This window comes from Lissotriton vulgaris, chromosome 3_1, assembly GCF_964263255.1.
Source record: "Lissotriton vulgaris chromosome 3_1, aLisVul1.2, whole genome shotgun sequence".
Classification (NCBI taxonomy): Eukaryota; Metazoa; Chordata; class Amphibia; order Caudata; family Salamandridae; genus Lissotriton; species Lissotriton vulgaris.
The window spans coordinates 1757979772-1758005253 of record NC_141689.1 but is presented as its reverse complement, the minus strand read 5'-3'; the positions used below and the strand labels follow the sequence as shown (position 1 = coordinate 1758005253).

At 41.9% G+C, this 25482-nt stretch overlaps 1 protein-coding gene across 1 annotated transcript in view; it reads left to right on the top strand.

Moving 5' to 3' along the window:
• FAT4 (FAT atypical cadherin 4) overlaps positions 1 to 25482 on the top strand; it is a 376496-nt gene that overhangs the window by 5754 nt on the left and 345260 nt on the right. The window lies entirely within an intron of this gene.

The following is a 25482-nucleotide window of genomic DNA, read 5'->3' as shown; positions in this document are numbered from 1 at the left end:
GTTCATGATGCAAGATCTGTGTTGTGAGGAAAGCAGGTCATTTTTGAACTTTGATGAACTTTTGTGTCGTTTTTCTGATGCTGGTGCCGGAGGTCTTTACATTTCCTCAGAGGCTGTCCCAAACTTGACCTTTATAGGTCACTGTACGTGCCTCTCCATACTACCGCTGTCTCACTGATAAAAATCTGCAGTTCTCTGCAATCATCACACTAACATGTTGTCCTCGGTAAATACGTGCCCTGCTTACCTTCGCACGTATGATACCAGTGGTTGTCTTTGAAAATAAGCACAGAGGTACCATACAATGCAGACTTGCACATTACATGCATTTATTGCTTGCAGACCCTGTCAGTGCACTAAAGTCATATGACATAGCATAACAAGTCACGACTTGGCAATAAACCTGCCGTCCCTTTCACGAGTGCCAGAAAGTTTCTGTGATTCTTAAAAGCAACTTAAAATTAGCAGCACCGGTTGTGCCTAAAATAAAACTGTACTATGCACCAACCCTCAACCCTTCCTTTTTTGGGAAAAGATTTGTTTGGCAACAAGATAAAACTAACAAACAGGTAGGTCCCGATTCACAAAGGTAAGCTTAGACGTTTGTGTCTAAACCTTGGGAATAGGGCCCGTAGTCAGAAATGCAAGGATGGTACCATTTTTGGCTACCAGTCACATGAATGCGTCCATCTTTCTTTTTGAGACATAGCAGTGAATAGAACATGATGCATCGATGGGGTGGAGGACCGCTCTCTGTAGGGAAGGCTGGCGGTACCTTCATTGCCTCAGTCCTTCTTCCGTCCTGCAGGTATCCCAGTCCAAGCTGTGAAGCCCTGTATCTCTTTTCCTGTCTAGAAGGAGTTTAGACGAAAGTCCTCATTGGATTCCATAGCGCTGTTATGTTATTGTTGGCAGAACACCTGCTGCAGGCACACTCCTAGATCTGCCAGGAGAGCTCAGAATGTTTCTAGTTGTAGGGATGTTCCTGGTGGTGACATAATGCTGTGTGTTCTTTCTTTCCATCTCATATCTGCCTTGGTTTTTGTACTTACTCTCTTTCCATGTTCCTCTGGGAGTAAATTGAAAATATTTTGTAGCCGAGAATTTGAACTAGAAGAACTCACTCAAAGTATCCAGGCCCTTGTGTGTGTATCTCAAGAAATATTAGTTGTGGTTGTTGGCTTGTTGTATGTTTGCTGTGCTGATGTGGCAAGAAAGTCCAAATATTAACAAAGCTATGTAAAGCGAGAGAAAGTTGTTTAGGCGCCGTAAAAGAGAGGTGTAAATACCTCGCCAGCTCACTGAGCACTCTGGTGTCAGATGTTTCAGGGTGTGGGGTTTTCAGTAGTGTCACGATGGGTCCCAAGATGGAGGAATTATTTTAAATAGTTTAATTCCCAGTCTGCTGGATTTACTAGTTGGCAGTACTGAGCCAGAGCAAGACAGGTTCCTAGTCTTTATTCACCACTGTATAGAGGTTGCTAGCGGTTGTGCTGGCTTTAAACTGTGATTTGCACTGCTTGTGACGGGTATTTGCTGCTGAGCCCTCAGGGCTTCGCATTAGTTGCTCGTTTGCTCTCCCTCCGACCTGCACACCCTGAAGAGGCCTTGCATACAGTAGATCGGTCTACTTTCTGTCTTCTAGTAGTACCTCCTGGAAGCACATTTAGGTTAATAAACATGCTGCGGTTTTATGAGTAATGACAACTAGTCAGGGCTAGAGTCGGGGTACCACGTGGGTGGACGGTGTCCCACCATCTATTTTACCGGGAGCTCGAGAACTATAAACTGCAACTGAGTGCAAGCCACCTTTCGCGACGTCACTTCCTGTTGTGAGGTCAGCGTCTCCCCACTTCTTTTTGTAGGACTTGTGCCCTGCAACTAGTTAATATGTTTTCTTACTGGTTTGAACAATAATCAGAATGCTTCATTTGAAGATGTCATTCCAAAAAGGAGCACAGTGATCTTATTTGGAAAATCCCTGGCCTCATGTTTTTTACCCAACCCTGCATTCAGAACCCTTCTTGTCTAGTACACATACACAACCGACCAAGGGCTTGTTTCAAGGTCTGTGGCGGTTTGAATTCCATCACTGGCATATGAACATATTTATTGGTTTCGCCTTGCTGCTTTGGTGAAAAACCTGAAGGCTGTTTTCACGTGGGGGTTTTGTTGTCATGTAAACGAATTCCTGTTTTTCAGTTATAATTAAGTCGTATTCAACTCCTGGAAAACTGCAATAAGTGTAAAGTTCGAGTATTCCTTACACTCTCCAGTGCAGGATACTGTCCCACTGAGCTATCTTCAGTGGCACATATCGATTCCAGAGATTTTTGTTATTTTTGCTATATTTCATTTGGTACCTCTCTGTGGGAAATAACATCACTTATGGAACCGATTTGTACTTTGAATGGACCCCCCATTTGCTTGCCCCCTAAACTATCTATGGAGGTGGGAAAATGCAGGATATTTTTTATATTGAATATTTTATCATCATAGCTTCTGCAGATGAGAAGGCAAATCAGTATTACCCTTTCCTAGCTGAAACGTGTTGGCCTTGCTCTATTCACTTAAATAATATGCTGGTTTAGTCTTCCCCGTCCCCTAGAAAAACATCTATTCCTTTAAATCAATGACCCATGTCCTGTGGTCTCGGATCCAACAAATAAATCCTTATTTTTACTCCCCCATCTGATCCCCCATCAGATGTCGTTAGTTGCTCCTCGCCACTTGCCCCTGCTTGCCCTGCTGTGGTGTTGTCCCTAGCAGTTTGTCCTTGTGGGTCAGTGGCGACCTTAATAAAGTGTGGGAGGAAGGCTTTTACAGAAGAGAGTTGCTGCTTGAGCAGGCTGCTGCTTGCCCCACCTTCCTGAACCAGGCCTGCCTGGGCTTTGCACACAGATCTTGTGTAATGGCATTTCTTCACCAAAAAAGATGGAATGTTGCTCCAAGCCATGCATGTAACTGGCCCAAGTATTTCCATTATGTTTCTGCAATGCCCATTAGCGTATTTTACTGAAACCTTCAATCATTTTCATGTGTCTCAAAACTTCTCAAACAGTTCGCTGCCTTATTCTCTTTCCGTCATTGGTCTGAAGAGTTGCACCAACTTCGTATCGCCTTAGAATGTTGAAGCCTTTATGGGTCTTCTCACTGACTGACCAAACACCCATGAACTCATTCACAATAGGCCTTCTTACGAGCGATCTGGTGGAGGCTACTTTGTGTATGAGCTCGATAAATAATGATACCCTGGAAATCTTTTTGGGGGGGGGCTGATAAATAACTCCTGGTGCAATTTGTTCCCATCAAATGGGACATAATATGCACATTTTGGTCATTGGTCACAGTGGAGTGGTGTGGCTCACTGGTTAGAGGTGGCAGGAGTCGGCCCGGGACCAGGGTTCAATTCGCGACGCAGCAGGGTTGTGGACCAGGGTCAGCGGACTCGATAATTCTCGCCTCGATGCTTACTCTAACCAGGGGTCCCACTCGGCAACTCTGGGCATTAGCTTGCCTAATCTCCACAACGGCCCCATCAACACCGGGGATGCCTGGCTCCACCTTGGGGACTCACAGTAGGGACCATCCCACAGGGAAAGCCAGGACGGGTTCCCCAGCAGTATACCGCACCAGGATACTCCGGTAGTAGTTGTGCGCGTTACAAAACAGCATATAACATAACATTTCTGTGCCAAAATACATGTTCTGAGGTTTGCTGTGATTTTTTACCTGTTTGATTTCAGAAGCTTTGACCTGCTGAAATTTAATTCAGTTTTCAGACTTAATCACACACGGTAATTACCGGATGCAGTAGACTCCAGCAAAGATATATGACCATCATGCAAACTGGTATTTTTGCAGGTTGCTTAATTTGCTGGGCCACAAGTTATGAGAGTCAGCATGTTTTGATCATGCAATTGTGACTGAGGTGCACAAATAGTTGAATTTGCTGTAGTAAAATGCAAATACTGATTCACAGATGTAAAGTTTTTTGAAACGGTATGCATGCCAATCCACTAGCTGGGACAGAAAAGCATACCTTCCAGCATACCTTGCTATATGAGTATGAATGTGTTAGGGTGCAGAAATGGGAGGGAAGGGTTGTGATAGTGTCACTGTCATGAACGCTGTCGTGCACATTCACAAAGATATGAGTGTGTGGGTATTCACAAAGACTTCGTAAAGTGTTTCCAACTCCAGCTACTCGTGCAAAGGCAGTATTAAGTGGGTTTACAGCTTAGAAATTAGAGCCCCATGCCCCTATATTGAACGAATGAAGGAAGCAAATTTTGAGAATTCACCTTTATGCTACGCCTATTTACGCTACACTTATTTATCTAGATAACACTCATTGAAGCCTTTGGGTTTCATACTCTTTCATGACTTCTCTGGATTCTTGTAAATTCCATAAATAATGTAAAATATATTATGAAATCTATGATAATTTTCTGACTTTCCATGAAAGCCACGAAATTGGCATCCACTTTTAAAGTGTCAAGGATATTCCCAGTTTAATGATACAATATTGAGTGAAAAAATATCGTCTTCCAACAATATTGAGCAATGCATACTGAGTGACAAAACATTGTCCTCCAACAATATTTAGTGCTGGATATCGACTAATGCTCTATCACCATGTTATGGATATGTAGTTGATTGTAAATTTACTATTCTTAACACCACGTCTATGAACCTTGAAAACATATCTTCTGGACTCCAGGAATTATGTTAGACAATCAGGTGCTAGAACTTTCCATAGGGAAACTCTAATGTGATCAACCTTTCTTCCTAAGTACAAGATGTCTTAAGATCCAAACTACATTCTACATATTAGGACTTAACAAATTTGAGAAAATCTTCTTGTTATTCATCAACCAGGATAACTTCATATAGCAATGTCAAACAACTTTACCTTGAAGAGGACTCTTAATAGTTAAAGTTTCATTCCAGATATAGAAGCATCTCTGCTGAAAATCTTTAACAAAGTCTGTGTTTTAAAATGGGTACGGGACATTTGTCTGTTCATAAAAAATAAGAGGGAAAAAATATCAAACTTACCAAAAAATATATATCTTTTGAAACCATTATTTTAATGACATGCTATATTCGGAACAGGATAATTCATTTTTTCCAGGCTGTTTATATACAAAGTGGTGTTTTAGTAGGCGCAACAGATTTGCCAGGGATTTGACTAACATGAGGAAAATCAGCAGTAGAATTTATATTGAAAGACTTTTCTTGACAATTTGTTTGTTATAAGTAAAGCCACCAATGGAACTGTGGTTAAAGCATGTAATAATGAAGAAGTGAGCGGAAGCACTGCTGCCAAGCACAGATAGGGTCCTGTTTATTTTACTACTGACTGTGGCTCCATACTTTAATCTGGTCCCCTAAAATTAGGATGCATGTGACATCTTCACAAAGTGCATCTTATATTCTCAAGAAAGAAACTCAGACGCCTTGCTGCGTTAGAGGGAAATTGTCACTCCTTTCTATCCATTTACCACTGAATCATAAGGAACCTATCAAATAACAGCATTGTCAGCCATCTGGCACACATTTTTGGTTTTGCTTTTAGTAGTGGAAAACAAGCCTTTTCCTGCTAGTGAAGACTGTTTAACCGCAGCTTATTATCAATACTTTGCAATGCTAAAGGTTGTTTGATGCAATTTTTAGGATGTTCTAAATTAAGTTACCTTTCAGACAGATATATGTGTCTCAGTGTTGTAGATATATATTGAATACTTCTATGTACAGGGCTTGCTGTGCCACATTGTAGTTGGAATATTGATGTTTTGTGAAGATGTTTTTCTTCTCCCAAAGTTATGGGTAGTTCTGTGTAAACTAAATATATCCACAAACTGTTTGAAAGCATAGTCCTGTATCCAAGCAGGTACTTTGTAGATGTATTCACAGTATTCACTTAGTTATTATAAACCCTGTCATGTCATGAATTGCCGCTACCAATCCTGGAGTTGTAATAGCCAGGTCTTTTTATGGTCTGGCTTGATAGTGCAGCTTTCACCAGACAATTATGTGAGCATCACTAGAGAGGGGCTTGGCACCATGCACAAGTTGAGAGCCAGGAGTACATGTCTTGATTAGGCAGAAATTGTGTACTTCCATAAAAAGTGCTTGCTCTCCACACAACTGTGATCATTCTGTTTATTCATTCAACTGCCTAAGCTAGAACTTTCAGGGTCACACACATGACATTGGAATGCTATAAAAGTGTCTCAGATAACAGCTAATTTTAGATGTTTTTCTTGGCAGCAGCACAGATGGGAGGAGGGCAGTCATTAACCTACATGGATTGTTAAGTCTGGCTTGACAGTGCAACAATCACCTCGCATTTTACCCTGCACCAATATTATTCTAAAGTTCTTTGCTTCCACACAGATGTATATTTATTCCAATGTTACTCGTAATGCTTCACATTCCTTTACAAAATTCATTTAAAGGCCATCCAATTGGCATTACCAATACCTTTTTTTTTTTAATGCAGTTTATACTCCATACAGATTATGCCCTATACATCACCGTATCTCTGCATTCATTCCAGCAGAGCCAGCATATTTCTTCTGAGGTAATTCAGCACTAGCCATTTGTATGTGTTTTCTTTCTCATCATAAGGTTTGCTTCCACAATATAGTCCAGGTCCATCAGTTTTCAGGCAGCTCTAGCACTGTTGTTTCATCCTTCATTTTTGTGACTTTATAGTTTAGTTATAATCATGTCGTTACACACATCCTTGTAAAACATTCCATTTATAGTTTTTTTTAATCATCATAGTGCTCTATTTTCAACTTAAGGCCTTAACTGCAGCGGTTTTTCCGCTGCGGTGCGGGCTTTCTATTGAGTGGGCGGGGCTCCGTCGGCCGTTGGCCGACGGCAGCACCCGCGAGGTAGTGCTCCCATCAGTCAACGGCCAACGGGTGCACGGAACGGGTTAAACTTGTGTTTATGGTCATCTGAGCAAATAAATAAAACGAGGACCTTTAGCCCCTAATTATGTTCTACAATTATAGAGGTATAAATAGAAAATTATCTTTGAGCTGAGCATTATGTAGTTGGGAGATGGGAGCAACATTATTTGGATAGCTTGATTTTCTTCTCAACATATTTAGCAATTTAATTGGAATATTTGACATTCTCAAAAGTATTGCATTATAACTTACATTCCTCACTCTCCCATCACAATCTAAGATCTCCTCCAACAGAAGAAATGGCCTAACATTAAGTCACATTAATATTTTTCTATTTGTTTACACTTAGGAGAAGAACTATGCCTCGGGAATCTATTTCCTTGTACTCAATTTTTAATAGAATGTCCACCTCTATATAACAGAATACTTTTGATGAGGCTGAACTTTTTAATGGCATACACCTGATACTTTTATCAGCACATGTTAGAGAAAGACAGTTTAGGCAAATATTCCCACCCTGTAATTGCTTCCAAGAAGGAAAGTTATTTATCTGAAGGTCCGTATGCTGATCTTTCCAAAGAATACTCCAATAATAAAGAGAGGTATAAGTAGCGATTTTTTAGAGAGGTCCAGCAACCATGCTCCTTATTGAACAGTAAATTATCGAACGGGGTGCAGGTTCTAAATCAGGGGGAAGACCCACACCTGGATCCAGAGGAGTCACACAAATTATAATACTAGAAACTTCATATACTTGATCTGGTGCCCATGTCTTCTTTGCTATATAGGCAAGACCACCAGACCCATCAAAATGCGTATCACTAAATATCACAGCAACATCCACTGCCATCTCAACGCAGCAAAGATGAGTTCTCACGTTTTGGAGGCCGGACATACTCCAGATGACCTCAGATGGACCATTATGGAGGCCAACAAACAGTGGAGCAGACAGACTCTATTTAAAAAAGAACAACGTTGGGTTTACCGCCTGGGATCCCACACAAAAGGACTTAATGACAAAATGCAGTAGGACAAGTTACACAGCCCCAAACCATGAAACCCACCCCTTCTTATGCCACCACATATGCAGGGAGGAATCAACATAACGCACCTTGCGCCACAGCTAACACACTTGAAATCAATCATGTTAGCCCGCTTGGCCATTCTGCAAACCCCTCTGCTGCCACACAGGATTTTAATTACCGACTGGACTCACCGGTCCCTCATTACCTCAACCATACATCTCCTTTATAAGCACAACCACTGCCTCACTTCCAACGCTACCCTTCATCTAAACAGTTACAATCCTTGGATAAACATCTCTTAAATATTCCTAGGTATAGGAAAACAAGATGGGGTGGCAGAGGTTTCTCGGTGGCTGCGTCTAAATTGTGGAACTCGCTTACCCCTTTGATATCCAGTCTTCAACCTCATGCCCTGTTTCGCAAGGCCTTAAAGACATGGCTGTTCATTCTGTAATGGGCAACCATTCGTTTCTTCTCAGTTCCTCCTTCCGAAGACCAATCTGCTACCAGCTTCTTGACACCATTGGCATTAGTTGCTCTTTAGAAGTCTGCTTCATTCATTCACTCCTTACCTATAGGTTAGCAGAGGAGTGTTGGTCCACGACTAGTATACAGTGGAATCCATATGAGTTATTGATTACATTTCTTCTGTGTCTTTACTGCTTTCTTGGCTCTCCTATGAGGCCATACGAATCACCTATCGCTACATGGTTGTTGTACCAGTTTCTTCACCCGCAGCAAGGTGTGGTCCTCTGCCTCCCTAAGAGGCATCATTCACTCAACTTTTGGGTAAGTTCACCCCTCTGGTTATTTTCTCAGTGGTATAAATGGAATCATTTGGGTTTGTGTGTAACACTAAGGTCCTGTTTATGAGTTTTTGCAGAGCAGCAGCATACGCCGCCCGCCTGCCAGATTACGACTTTTTAGCAGTCTGGCAGGTGGACGGCGTGGCGGTCCCATGGCGGTGCCTCTTTTAAAGGTGGTGTTGCCATTAAAAAAGCCACCTTAATGGGACCACACTCTAAGGTTCGTGTACGGCATGGACTCAAAAGTCCATGCTGTGCAGGAACTTATTTTTATGCACACAGGGGGGCACATGATATGCCCCCCTGTGTGAATCCACAAATGTTTGACGCACGTGCCCCTATAGGGCCCCCGTGTTTCCTCTCCACTAAGGTTTTCATGGCGATGGAACTGCCTTTAAAATCCTAGCTGAGAGGAAACTCGTAATATGCTTGGGAGGACTGAGGCGGGCCCGCCAAGCATATTGCGGCCTCTGACAACTGCTCCTACACCAGGGAACAGTGGTTTTCCTGGTGGAGTCAGAGGTCCCAGTGCAGTCCGACTTCCTGAGTCATAATCGGGCTGGCGGACCTCCAATGTGGCAGTGGCTGGATCCGACACCACTGTGCTGATATGAGTCTGGCGGTCCTCGGACCGCCAGAATCGTAACATGGCCCAAAGTAGTATTGGTGAACTGTCCACGTTACTCAAATACTGATACTTACTTTTTATCCTCCTAGGTCTGCTTTGCAATAGTTGTACATTCTAAATAGAGTATTTTATATTGCTTTGTCATGAATATGTGTGTCATGATTTCAATACCCCACCTATTCAAAAATAGCACTCTGAAAACCAAACTCTTGCTGAATTGATGGGCAGGTAGATGCAGACATTGTACATTAATTGTAATATTGATAGCTGATTGGAACCCTCTCTCTGTCTAAAGTTCCTTTATGACTGTCTCCCTAATTTTTACTAACAGGTTGGACCACCTTCCTGCACCACAGAAGGTGCATTATTAACCCATTTGAGTGTAGGCCCTGCATTTGTTACCGGGCCCTATTCCCTAATATATAGTCCTGATGAAATGCCACTGACCCTCCAGGCACGAAACATGTTGACTTCACTTAACCCTCATTGAAGCTATCTCAGTACATTATTACATGCATTAGCTCCCCTGTTTAAATTTTGTCAAGGGAACCACCACTCCATTCAAAACCCTTTCGGTCCCTTAGACACTTGTAACCCACTTGTGCACCACCCTACCTTCACATCCCCTTACTTGCACATATCATACAGCTTCAAGATGAAAATATCTATGCCATAGAAACCCCATTGAGGGGTCCGTCACACAATGCAGTGCCGGCCCGACGAGGAGCACAGTATGATGAAGCATGACACCCTACCAGGTGAGTGAGGGCATTTTGATCTGATAACACAGATCCCCTCCTCCCCAGGATCCTTCGGACCAGACCACCTGATCCACTTACTAGGGTCTCCTCCCTGATTTAAGAACTGTGCCCAGTTTGATCATTTACTTGTAAAAATACAGTCAGTATGTCTGCAACTGAGTTGAATCGCTCTGAAATGCATTAGCTACATCTTGTGAAGCATTAGAACAAACATTTCCAGATTACCCATGTCTGTTAATCTTAATTTTATACTTTATTTTCTATTCAGTTTAATGCTATGAAATTGGACTCAGAATTGTCTGTAACGTTTAATGTGGTATCTTTGTGTTACCTTTAATACTCTGTGTCACTCTTCTCTCTATCTTAATATGGGATACATGTGGATTCTCAAAATGCCACATGACAAGACACACTCATCCAACTCTTGAATACAGTTAACATCCTTCTTGCCAGTCGCAGTAATAGCTGGAACGCCCACTCTCCTGCTTGCCTAGACCTATGTCTCACACCCAAACTATAATTGCCCTTTATGCAAAGACTTGATTTGTGCACAAAAATGCAGCACGTTAAAATTCCAAACTGGATATAGTGTTGCCTGTTTGTTTTTCAAGTAATATTCCAAACCATGTGGAAGCAGACCATTGCAATACCCGTGACAACAGCTTTCATTGACTTGTAGTGTATAGTGATGTAGAGATATGTGTAAACATTTTATTACTTTTAATCCTACGGTTAGAGTCTATTGATTGTGTAATGTTTTAATTGGTCATTTGAGTGTATCTTTAAAGATCATGCGGTTTATCCTGTCCTCTGCACTATGTATGTCTTGGCATTTTTTGATGTATCAAGCCCCTTTGGGGATGTGCAAAGGTGTAGTCTGGCCTTCTGTCTGTGCTCTTTGTAAGGAGTTTTTTCTTGACCACAGTCCCAAAGCTGAAGCTTATTTTGTTGAGCACACACAGTGGCACATAATTGGCGGAGTTGGTAGTGTGCTGTGTCAGTTTAGTTATATCTAATGAAGAGAATGTTTTTGTGGAGGGTGCATCATTAACAACGTAAAACTCTTATCACCAGGCAGTGATAGTCCTTTTTGATGTAAATACTCTCCTTGAACTTACACGACCCCTTTGTTCAAGTCTGCAAAGGTGCATACTTCTGTGAGTGGGGATCCTTAAACTGAAGTGTGGGAGTAGGATGCAGCATACCATCGACTCATTCATGAATAAGAGCATAGGCATGAGCAGACCACCTTTTATGTTGTACACATTTTACAAGCAGTTGCGCATTACCTCTAGTAGATGGCAGTAGATACATGGGTCTACAGAAATTCATCATCGCTGGCTGAACAATTGCTGTGTCACTTATGAAATTGACGTTCAAACTTATCATCTTTTTAATTTCATGGTCTCCTCAATCGGATATATGAAGTTACAACGCAAACTATTACAACGCATACTTTTACAACACGTTTTTCATAACGCAACTTCCATTACAACGCATGCTATTACAAGAAAAGCCATTACAACGCAAGTACCATTACAACGTAATTTACTATTCTTTCTAACACCGCAGGTTGCTTACCTCAGGGAAGATGCTGGTCAGTGAGGCATATGCATTGTAATGGCATGTGTTGTAATGGATGTTTCCCTCCTCGATCATGCTATTCTCTGTAGGCCTGTGTGTAATTTTTATGCATAGGCATAATCTCATAGATTCTGATTATTGGCGTACTCCTAGCTGCTGTTTTTCTTACACATATGCCAAGCACTTAGTTTGCTCTTGCAGTACAGTTGGTTCAAACCGAAACATTTTACAACGAAGAGCAGTCGTTAGGGAAAGGTACGTGCCATCATTTATTCTCGTAAATAGATGGTAATAATTGGAATCTCGCCATAAAAAGCATTGTGAAAGTCCTGATTTTCATAAAGAGGCCACACTTGAATAGCACAGGTAAAACCCATGGTTCTCGTGCATTATGCATGCTAGAAACAATGCAACTTTGCCCTATTCCAATTTTCGTTCCAGTGACTTGTGTGAGCGGTTAGCCTAGAAAATGAGATTGCTGGTACTATAAGAGAACGACAGATTAACGCCACCTTTTTAGGTCTCGCCCTGGAATTCGCATCCGAAGGATGCGTCCAGGGTCGGAGACTTATAGCTATCGGACACGGGGGAATGGAGGACAGGAAACTGCCACGAGCTTCTCTTGGCTGGATTACACTGCGTGCACGCGCACACTCACGCATGCGCACATCACAGCCGCGCACATCACAGTCACAGCCACACCTCCTCCCTCCCCCCCCGTCGCCGCCGCCACCGCACCTACACACACAGAGAGCAGGCTGTTCACAACACATGCACACGCAGGCAGACACGACACACACACAAGCGCACACATACAGACACACACTACACCTCCCCAGCCCCCCCCGCGCCGCCGCCGTGCACACACGAGAGTACACGCACAGACAATCCCCCCCCGCCGCGCATACACACACGCATGCACATACTCTAGCGCACAGTCCTCGCAGAGGCGTAGCTCCCTCTCCGCCCCTCCTATCCTCGCCCTCGCCCCGGTATACCGCTCCAGCAGTAGTGACCAGAGAGCGCGGGTACCTTGCAGACACCATGGGAGGTCCTCGCGCCCCCAGCCCGCTCCGTTCCCCCGCCGCCGACGACCGTGTAGCAGCTCCCTCTCTCCGTTGTTCTCCTGGTCTCTGTCCAGGCGCTCAGGAGGGCGTCACTCACAGCTGAGGCGAGCGGCGACATAGTCCACTTTTTAGCCCTGTAGGAACAAGGGAGAGGAGCTAATGGGGATTGCAGTTTTTTACCGACGCCATACCACGTGCAGCTTTTGGAGGCGTGGCCCGAAAACACTACAATTCCCAGCAGACCTTTTCTGCGCGAGGAGTTCGGATGGGTGATGTTTTTACCATTATCGCTGAGAGTCATTAAGCCCAAAGTGAGGAAATGTACAAGCAATACAATAGGTTTATTTTTCTAGTTTACTGTCCCCTTCTCTTCTCATTTTTTTTTTCTAGTTTATTCTGGTTTCATTTTGTTGGCATTGTCTTTTGATACCAAAGCTACATTTGAGTATGAATCCGTGGGAGACACATCTTTTCACCCTACCTCCATTTTCTCACTATGCATACATAGAACAGTTACTATGGTAGTGAAATTATTTGCCTGTAGTGAGCACATTGGGATCAGACCGAGCCTTGGAGTCCTCGGGTCGTGGAGTCAGATAAGGCAAATATTTATTTATTTATTGTGCTTTTTTTGTGTAACTCAGACCCTGTAGGCTAGAAGAACGCCTTGCATAAGAGCAGCTAGATTTATAAAATGCGAAGTGACAAACTGTATAGGGTATAAAATAAAGAGCAAATTAAAAGTTGTCATAAGTGACTTTCTTTATTACACTGGTAGTAAATCAAGAGCAAATAATCAAATGTAAGGGTAGAAATGCATGATTAGATGTCAGCTGGTGACCAATAACTGAGACAGATAGATTTGTCTAAGAGTTGGTGCAAAACACCTTTAGCTATAGGTCTCAAGATGGCTCTGCACCAAATGCGCTTTCCTGGTTGCTTTGCATGAAACACTTCCATCCTTGTCCCCCTTCTATTTGTTTATTTATTTGATCGAATTTACTTACATATCCAGCACACCTTCACCAAAAAGGCATCTTTTTTCTAACAATCAAAGGGACCAAAAGATGGTGTTGAATCAGTATAATTAACATAACCGACATGTCTTTGAAAGCGATCTGTAACTCAATCTAAACGCAACCCTAAAAACACTGTTGTCCGACGGAGCCCCACCCACCCTTTAGAACGCCCACACCGTGGCGGAAAAACCGCCGCGGTTAAGGCGTTAAGCAGCGCACTCCCTTTGTCTCTTCACATCCTGCTTTCCCCTCCTCATAGCCAGACATATTGTGTGTGTATTAACACATGTGATCAACCTGCACTGCAATATCAAACATCAGGCAGACTAGACTAAACTGATAGAGTGCTGAGGATAGAAGTAACGATGACATAGTTGTAGGCCAAAATGTTAAGTCAGCAGGATCTGTAGCACGTGATATGATGTCTTAGCTAAGTAAGCAAACTGATAAAAGAGCACATCTGGTGGTGTGTTCCCACGTGCAGTCTCACAGAAGAAGACTGTTATGCCTCATGAGCCACTAGTGTTCTGGGAAAATCCATGTAGTTCTTTTCTACTCCGAGTAGCAAAGAAGACCACGAAAAAGACCATAAGCATCATAACTAGTTTTTTTTAAGTATCTGAACTCCATTCTAATATTCCCAAGGAAGAAAGAATAGGAGGGAAATGATAACCCAGAAATAACTAAATGTGAGAAATGTTGCGGTAAAATCACTATAAGCTTAAAAACATGCATTAGCCAGTAGGAGATAATGTATCCAGCTCCAGCTCCGAAGTGCCATGTGCCATTGGTCAAATCAAAAGCAGATACTTCATACAAAGATTAAGACAAAGAGAATTCAAAGTGTCTGACTTATGCTAGCAAACAGTTCAATAAAGAGCCACGTTGAAATGTTCTCTCAACGTTTCAAGCTTTATTACAAATGTCACAAAAAGATGTTAATATTTCACTTCTGTTCTTGGATTTTCGTCACAATAAAATACACTGAACATAATCTTCACAAAAGTTATTTACAAAAGTTTGAGCTATTGCCATTATAAATTACAATACCTTTTATTTAAGTATTAATTATTAAAAAAATTAAAAGCCACTGTTATTTGTAATATCAATACATCTAAGTCACGTAAATACAACACATATTGCATTACAAATGCTATAGGTGTCACATTTGTGAAAGGTATAACTATTGGCATTGTAAATGACAAAGCTATTAGTTCCGCTATTTTCAAAACTAACACATAAATAAAAAATTTGTCATTTACAATACCAATAGCTCAAACTTTCCTAATGCGAGACCTATTGCATTGCAAATGCTTGTTTACTATGAAAACGTTTCCTGGACAAGACAGCAGTATTAAGATAAAAAGGTTTATGGAGATGTTGTCTTCATGTCTTAGATCTATGTATACTCATATATGTTATGTGAATTTCTATTCCAAGGTTTATAAAAATTCTCAAAGGGCTGTAAATGCTCTTGCATTTTGAGACATTGAATCTTGGAAGACTTCAACTTTGGAAGACAAATACATTATGTTATCCTCTCCAGTTCAACAGGTTTCATTTACCGGAAGTGTGCTATTATATTGCTCTCAATGAGCATTTCTGAAATTATATCAAACTCTTATGTCCTTTTCTATTTTTTCTTGCAGTCCTCTTCCTTGTTAGGGGGGTCATGTCAGTCTTCCACATAAGGATCTCTGTAATCTGTTGTGTATTTTAGCTTTGAGACTACCTCTTATGGAGTTCAGGGTAACTATAACATATTTGAAAATGCCACAATAGGCAATTGGCAACATTTTTCCCTTTCTTAATTTACCTAAGGGTTAAAATGACTCTGGTGACCTGTGGCCCTGAAACTGTAAACCAGGCTTACGTTACTCAGCTCAAACCTCTTCTGAAATCAAAAGCAAATGTTTCCCTCAAGAAGCATACTGAAAGCAGTGTTTGGAAGCTAGAGTTTCAGGTTATTACGGGTTGCATCTCTATAGTTTATAAGATACATATTTTTCCAGCACAAACTGAAATGAATTCTCTGTGCTTCCTTGGAAATGGTTTATGAATTATCACCAGTTGCCAAGTTTGTTTTTTATTTTCTTTGCCAAGTGTAATCTTGCTGCAAACACATATACAACTATTTACATTTGGCATACCTCGGGTTGTTTTGTTTTCTTTAAAAAGTTGCAAATTACATCCTTTGGGCACAGTTGAGTCGGTCAGATACTGTCATGTGCACACTGAGCACCAGCCTCTGAGTCATTGTGTGCTAGTCACCCTTGATGCAATTCCCTCAGTTAACCACCAGATGGGGACATTTTGTGAAAAAGTTAAATTCATGTAAATTTACCAACTCATTTTTTTGCTGCTGGTGTCAAATCTCCAAGCCATAAACCTACCACAATCAATATTGGTTCAGTATTGTCACAAACTGGCTGGTGTCAATTCATGCTGAGGTGTAGCTATCCTTCAGGTGAACTGATGTAAGCCCTCATTATTTCTGTTTAGAGAAATGTTCCACCACACCAGGAAATAATAAGTCTGTAGAGCCCCACAGTAACTTTGCCAAGTTGACCGCCTTATAAAGCACCTGCACTTTGATTAATGCGCCTGGTCAATGTGGAACATTTATTGTGGTGTAGTCATTAATTTATTGAGAAATACAGTCAACGGAACATAGCAATATTCAATAGAAAATGGACAACTGTGCACCCTATGGTTTCCTTTCAGCATCCTTGTATGGTGCTGTGGTGTTTATTACAGAATGTTCTCGAAACCCTTCGTTAATAGTCTGGAGGATTCACTAGGCTTTGTGCTAGTCCTGACTGGAGTTTCGCAAATACGTGTCAAGCAAGAGAACATTGAATTCAGGGAAGAGGCAAACTGAGACTTTCACTTTGTCCGCAAAATGTGTTGCCAAACCCAGAGTTGACTTTGTGGGAGGGTTTATAATTACAGCATGCATTTGTGATGCAGAGTGGTAAGGACAAATGGGCCATTACGCGAGAATCCCTAGCCACAAAGAGACAATGTTATCCCGATGTGGCTTTCATGAAATCATGACTAGAGTGTGCTATTCTTGAAGGATTCTCAGAACTCTGCCACTAGAAATATGAATTTGCACATATCTTTATCAGTTGATAGAATGCCTTTTTTTCAGCCCGTTTTGTTTGTTGTATATGGTATCAAAGTTAGGAAACATTACATGGGTGAGGTGGCTTGCTCTGTAAGAACACATTTATGCAATTCCTAGTTTATTTTTTCCAATTTGAATTTCTGCAAGAAAGTTTTCGAAAACATGTGTTTGTGCTCCTTTGCTTGCTATTGGAAACATCACTGCAGTTGATCAGAGAACTTTTAAAAAGTCCTTCTACAATTTTTGCTCAGGTTTGCTGCACACGCTCCTGGTCAAAAGTACCCCAGATTTAGGAGAAGAAGGAAGGACTTGGAATCCTTTTGTCGTTTTGTGTAAATCTGTACATTAATTAAAAAAATGTTAACATTAGCATCATATATAATGCTAATGGTATTTTTGTTCACGGGCATTATTTTGAATGAAAAGTCAAATGCGATTGGCTCAACACTGTCACATCACCCATTTCATGGTTAGTGAAGTGGAACCACTATTCACAAACCCACAGCAATGCAATTTTCTGAGAAGCTTTTTCTCAGGTGTACGTGCCCAGGTTCCGAACCCAGCTCTTACAGGTCACAAACCTCGTTCTAAAAACCTTGCAGGTAGCTAGGTTGGCCCATCACAACCTCTGAGGGATAAGACGCCCTCCATAGTACTTGAAAAAGCCACACAGCTCACAAAAAATCAAAATTCGGGTGCAAGATCATTAACAGGTTCACGAAATGTTATGCACATCTTCAGTGCTTCTTTCTCTCTGATGGCCGTTACCAGGTTTGTGACAGCACACCTCATTCTTATGCATAAGTAAAGCCGAACTATCCCGAAAAAAACTATATATGACTTATTGAAAAGATATTCTCCTTCCAATTTCTTACTACATAAAATAATACATCATTAGGTGCTATGAAAAACAAAGGGGGTACTGATTTATTTTATGTTCTCGTGACTTATCACAGCACCATAATCCATTATGGCATTGTAGAAACATGAAACCAGATGCACGTACTTTCTGGTTGCAAATACTGGTCACATGGTGTGAAAGGTATGTTTGCAACCAGGTTTTTTTTTTGCGAACCTACTTAGGTGTAAATAGGTTAGTTCATAAAAAAAGGATTCTGGGTGTGTCTCAATCGAACCTACTTAATAATATCTTTGAAGATAGGTGGAAAATTGGAACTCATTCCACCTGGAAAAAATCACTGGTTTGATGGCCTACTAAGGTCAGCAGACTACCATGTTTGTAATTGACTTTCAATAAAGTACATATGCTTTAAAAGCACCCTCATTAGGCTTCTTTTTTTAAAAAATGTCTTTTTTTTAAACTGTTTCTTTGAGAAATAGTAGTGGTCCCCTGGACCACTGTCTACTCACCCAGAAAATGCTCCCGAAATTCACAAAGGGCAAAATGACCCACATTGACAATTTCCTTTTGTGAATGGTTTACCACCTCCTTTGAGGAGTCAGTAACCTTTCAATGGTTTGTGACTGGAACTATGGTTGCAAACTATTGCTGCATATGGTACTGAATCACTTTTTGAAAGGAATGCCAGAAGTTGCCCCTTCCAAATAGAAATTCATAAACCCTTTCTAAACACAACTACCAAATCACAAATACTTTCGTGATTCAGTAAATGCATTTGCTACTTGGGTAAACACTTTTAAGCAGTTGCAAATGCACTAATTTGGAGATAATACGGCTGCAGTGCTTACGTCATTTTGTACACGTATATAGTGGTATGTCAACTGTTTGCTGCACTTCCCAAAGATGTCCCCATTGCTTGCGCTGAAACATTTTTTTTTAGCATTTTGTTCTCTAAATGTAGCACACATTTTTTAAAATGACGTCCTATGTACATCCACCAGTATTTTACTCGTCCCATTTATCTTCATTCCCTGAGTCTTTTGACTCAGGGAATGATTTTTTATCCGATTTTTTACATTTTACACAAAAAAATCTACGACATTCAGTTTTGTTGACTTTGTGTTCAAATCTTCCTTGTTGACCTTAGAGCATGCCGTCTCTGTTGGGGCATTCAGTCCCAACAAATGGAGCAGAAACGCGACATCTGGAACTCAAACACAATTGCACCCGTCCTTAAAAGGACATTCTGAAGGGTTGCTTCTTTTAGGAGGGTGGTAAAGAGTGAGGTCATGCGTTCTGTGAGCTGGTGATACTTCCTTCCCTTGCCAGGCTTCCTGTAATTCTTAAATGACCCATAAACAAAGCGGGGAAGAGCCCATGCGGTACACTACCATTACGCCTGCCAAATCTAACCTAAGCGGCTTCATGTGCCACTTCTTTAACAGTATTGGCACTGCACAAAAAAAGTTTCCAAAGATGAAATATGCTAACTGTTAATAAAAGAACGAGAGCTGTTAATGAGAGACTGTAACCAACAGTGAACCTGGCCGAAGACCTAGTCGTAGCGACGGATGTGGGGGATATTCCAGACTCTCCATGTTCACACAGCAAAAGAATTCTCATTCTTTGAGGGGGGAGAGTTTGCCATTGAGTGATCTGTTCCAGAAAATGGTGCCGCTTATCAGAGATGAGGAGAAAGAATGTGCATGAACCAGATAAATGCATTCTACCGCTGAGCGAGCAAATTAGCACTAATGAATAAACAACTTTTCATTAACATTTTGATGATCTCACAGCTGGTTCAGAACCTCCTACTGGAGTCCTCCCAAACCCAATTCCACAGCAACCACAGCACTGAGACCGCCCTCTTGACGGCTACTGATGACACTCAAGCCCTACTCAGCCGAGGAGAGAGCGTGGTTCTGATTCTCCTAGATTTGTTGTAGTAGACTATCTCTGTTTTTGGAGGAAGTGGTAAAGCCTTCTTTGGTGTGGCTTTCTCAACACTATCCAGGTGGAGGTAATTTTACCAGAATCTTCTCCACTGGCAGAAACAAAATTCCAAACGAGAATTTGTCAATTGCTCCACCATCAAAATACTTTTCCAGGACCACATGTTCTAAATCAATCCAGACCAATCTGAAGCAAATTCATTAGGTCCGTGTGTTTGATTAAACGAACCCAGGCACAGATGCTTTTAAATTGTGATAGGTGAGCATAATTGATGATGTAAGAGGAATGGAACAGAGAGTAAAGAAAGCTAGGTGTATTCAAAGTATGTAAATACCAGGGGCCTATGATGACCCTTGATGATTGACCAGCAACAGCGTCTTTAAGTGGGCCGGGTCTCTCCGGGTCTGAGCACCAGCAGTTTTTTTAAGGAAGCCTCGAAACGGGTCTCTATTGGGCTCTGTTTTGTGCCGTGGCACAGGAGGTCCGTTTTTTTTCAGGTGTTCTGGGGAAGAGAAATCCTTTAAAGAGAGTTATTTTCTCTTTTCGGAACTCAGGAGCAGCAACATTGTCGTGGTGTCAGTGCCAGGGCTTTATGTGGAAGCTTTTTAAATATTATATACAAGCCACAGTTGCTGCTTATTTATGTTATGCAACTACCAACCATTGACAAAGCCAATAGTCCTGACTTCTTGTAATAGGATTCACTTATTGCATCATATATCTGGATGCAATGACAGAAACAACAAAATACCAGTGGGGCGGCACACTGTGATAAGCACAGATTTTTAGCTTACGTGTTATTAAGCCACGCCCTTAATTACATTGGCCACGCCTCCTTGAGAGACCCCCCAGTTTTTTCATCCCACTTAAAGCCCTGGTCTTACCCACTTGCGGGGGTTGGGTGCAGGGCCTGGCTGCTGTCAGTCCCTGTAGCCAACACCATGATGCACACGGCCGAAGGCCACGCTTGGTGGCAGGTTGGCCATCCATGGGGCCACTTTGGCCAACTGCATGCTGCTGCGAACTGCCAAAAGGCCATGTTTGGCTCTGAGGTTGGCTGCCCACGGTGGTTGGGCACAAAGCCTCGTTGCAGGCCAGGCCCTGTGTCCAACCCCACATAGTATGCATGGCATGGCGTAGGGCCTGTTAGGTATGATAATAAAATATATATTTTATGTTTCGTTATAAAACTGAGAAATTCACTGAATTCTTTTAAAATAAAAATAAAACACTGATATTTGTCATAGTTAACTAAAGTAACTGTAACTTTCACCCTTGCTATGCACTGCTTATTACCTCACATATTACATCTCTCATGACATATTCTGTAATATTATTGATAACATTAAAGTGACACCTGAAATTACATCATTGATGACAGCACTGTGAACGGTGGGGGTGCGGGGAACTATAAGTGGTGGATTGCAGTTTTTTACATTTAAAATGTAACATTTTAACTGACTTTTTCACCTAACAATAACATCAATTTAACCTTTGTTTTTCAGTGAATATATATATATATACATATATATATATATATATATATATATATATATATATATATATATATATATATATATATATATATATATATATGTGTGTGTGCGCGCATGTGTTTGTATGTGTGCGCATGTGCGTGCATGCGTGTGTGTGCACATGCGCGTGAGCGCCCATATATTTTGATTGGTAAGGAAGAATGTTTTCCTGGCATGACTAAACTAAGGTAACATGAGGTAACCCTAATTAGGCAGGTTTTCTGCTGGTGGAAATCCTGCACATTTAGGTTTAGGTGCGCGTCAGAAATCCAAATTTGCCTTTGATCTTAGTGTGCTGCGTCTGGGATTTCTGTAAATTCAGAAAAAGTATTAACTCTGTGAATCCAAATCCAAATTTGCCTTTGATCTTAGTGTGCTGTGTCTGGGATTTCTGTAAATTCAGAAAAAGTATTAACTGTGAAAATTATATTTGTAAATATACTGCTAGTAAAGTTAATCTTTCTTAATTGAAATGAGGTACTCAGTGTTATGTTACACTGTTTCACTTAATTTAAATTACAAATGGGGTGGAAGGGCCCCTGAACTATTTAGATTCAAATTCTAAATATGAAACGAATTTTTCATGCCATGAAGTTTCTTTAAGAGTGATATTTTCAGGGACAGATTAAAAATGTAAACGCACTGCCAGTGCAATGGAGAATACAAACAGCATATTTAGGAGGAGGGGATATTTGGTTATGCTCTGGCCAGTAGTAAGTGTGCACGAGTTACACAATTTACAAGAGCTGTGAATATCACAAGTCTGTTGTGCACTGGCCTGCGATGGACGGTGCCTAACACGGCGCGTAAAGAGATTGCTTTTATTCTTAGCTCAGCCACTGACAGATTTAGCACAGCGCTTGACCCTTCCCGTATTGTTGGAGAGAGCAGGAAGTGGGAGCGCACATTTTCTTTGTAGGGCAAGAGTGTGTTAGGTAGGAGGGAACCACAGGCGTCTGCCAAAATGCTTGGCGCAAGCTTAAGGAACACAGATGGACGGGGCTGATAAAGGTGCCTGTTATTGTTTTCTCGTCTTAGCACTTTGCTTACAGACGCATACTGTAAGAATTCAGTCATTTCAAACTGAGCAGCCTGGGGTAGCAGTTTCAGAAGTGATCTGAACGAATGAATGAATGAATGTTGGATTTATAGAGCGCGTGGTTACCCTGGAGCGTCTCAGCGCTGTACCACTGGAGAACCCATCCTGGCTTTCCCTGTGAGATGGTCCCTTTACTGGGCATCCCCAAGGTGCAGCCAGGCATCTCCGGCAAGGATGGGGCCGGAGTGGAGTCTAAGCAAGCTATTGCCCAGAGTTGCAGCGTGGGACCCCCTGGTTAGAGTGGCACCGAGACGAGATTTATCGGGCACTGCTGACATTGGTCCTGCACCCGGCCACGTCGGGAATTGAACCCTGGTCCCGGGCCGGCCTCTGCCTCTGGGTCTGCCGCCTCTAACCGTTGAGCCACACTTCTCTGCTGTCTTTACAAGTTGTAGGTCCCATCCAGGTTTGTTAGATGGTCAACTCGGGGGGATGTGTACGAGCACACGTGTGTGTATATATATATATATATATATATATATATATATATATATATATATATATATATATATATATATATTTATTTATTTATTTATTTATATACAAGAACTCGCCAGACGCTTCCAGCGCCACCAACTCGTAGCTCAGTCGATAAAAATGACGAAGAGTAAGAACCCAATTCTGGTGCCAAACAAAGGTGTTTATTTGTGCTTTCTACCGCTCAGCATGCCCGCCATGACGCGTTTCAACTGTATCCACAGTCTTGATCACTTTTCCCTTCTACTTCAAGGAAAACAGCACTTGCTGGGATCGAGAAAGGCGCTTGCCGAAACGAGTCTTTTAGGTCTGCCCTGATCAATACAATTTGCAAACGACCCCCGCGAGTGCTGTTTTCCTTGAAGGAGAAGGGAAAGGTGAGCGGATATTGAATACATGGGTACACCCCCACGAGACAGGCACCCGCCCGCAAGTGCTCCATGGAATGTGTTAGCAGCCGCTATATACCAGCAGTCTGTCACTGCACGGAGACGCGCGGTAACTTTACTTTTGCGTCACGACTGCACTTGGACCTTGAATTGTGGAATGGGCGTTGGGGACACAAGGCAACCACCAACACATCTAATTTTGGGACCCGCTTGGTTGTCATTAACCCCTTCCATGCTGGTGACGAACCCCAGCCGTCATGCACTACGGTGCTCGTGTGCTGATGACGGCTGGGGTTCGTCATGGCCCGCCCGTGTTCGGCCGGCGGCCGCAAACGGGAAAAATCGCGGCCGCATCGAAGGGGTTAAACCCCTCCCTCCTCTACCCAAGGCACTACAGCGCTGACTTCAGTGTATATGACTCCGCTACTGACAATTTTTGGAGCAGAGCATGCTGGTTATTGGAGACTTTGACATCGGGACTGCAGCTGTCTACAATCAGCAGCGGAGTGAGCTGAACTCCCGCCAATGGGAGGGCCGAGTTATTGTAAAGGAGGGATAGAGCGAGTCTCAGTGCATCAGGCATCTGAGGAAGGCACACTCGCCGAAATGCATTATGCCTGCACGTTGTGAATAAACGGCTGCCGAAGTTTCCCCTGCAGTGTCCTCTGGTCTTTTTCCTTCGGGAGGTGATCGTGTGTGGATATATATATATATATATATATATATATATATATATATATATATATATATGTATTACCTACTGGCGGTCGCCAGTAGGTAGTTATAGTTAGGATTTTTTTCAATGCAAAATCTCAAAATTCTATTGTGAATAACTTTGGCGCCGGTTGACGAATCTGCCTGAAAATTTCCTCAAATTTGCCTCGTGGAGCTCCGGTCCTTCCTTGAAAGTTTCGGGGGATTCGTCAAGCGGGGGCCGAGATAAAAGGGGGGTCCCAAAACGTGTTTTCCCCATGTTAATTTCCATAGGGCGGTCAACCTCACTTTTAGCCCGAACGGCTGAATGGATTTCCACCAAACTTGGCAAAATTGTAGGGACTGGTAGCCCGATGTGCCTTTGCTATGTCTCAAGATATGTGCTCCAGTGGTTTTTACGAAAATTAACTTTGAAAAAATATATATTGGGCTACATTGGGCTATATATATGTTAGAGCCCAAATGTAGCCCAATGTAGCCCAAAGATGGCCACCAGAGACAAAAAAAAACAAATGTAGCCCAAATATCAGCCAGATGTAGCCCAATTATAGCCCAATGACAGAATGTCCCAGAGTGTTCTAAAGAACAACTAGAGCGCTAACAGTCTTACTTATGACAAAAGTATGGCTCACCTGAAGTCATCTTGATTGCAATAAAGTGTTAACACTTAAAACATTTAATTTGCAAAGGAACAAAATGAGGGGGTTCATTTTGCCATAGAAATTATGATTAGTGCTGAAGAAAGAAAAATTAGGGCACATTTTGAGTGACTTCTCAAATCCTCTTATATTTCATTAAAAAAATTCTGATATGCAGTCTCCCAAGATGGCCACCAGAGACAAAAGAGCCCAAATGTAGCCCAAATATTAGCCAGATGTAGCCCAACTATAGCCCATTGACAGAATGTCCCAGAGTGTTCTAAAGAACAACTAGAACGCTAACAGTCTTACTTATGACAAAAGTATGGCACACCTGAAGTCATCTTGATTGGAATAAAGTGGTAACACTTAATACATTTAATTTGAAAAGGAACAAAATGAGGGTTTCATTTTGCCATAGAAATGTTATATATATATATATATATATATATATATATATATATATATATATATATATATATATATATATATATATATATATATATATATATATATATATATAAGCATAACTCCATCCTCACAAAGAAAACGGCGGAGGCCAGAGGGGGATCCTGGAAAATACTTTATTTCCTGACAGCAAGGGTAAGTGGCGGCGAATGCATTTCGGCAGGAAACTGCCTTCCTCAGCGCCCTGCACTTGAAAGAGTCCAGCAATTAGTCCATATCAAGGCTGCACCTGAAATAATGGTGACGACAACGAAGCTCCTCCCCTGGTAGTCGGTTCACCTGTTAGAGCTCGTCCATCATGCTTGAACTCCAACTCCCAGTATGCATCATGGTTATGCATCTTGGTTGGTGATGTGGGGGGGCGATGTTGGCACTGGCTGTAGTGTCGACCAGCTAGC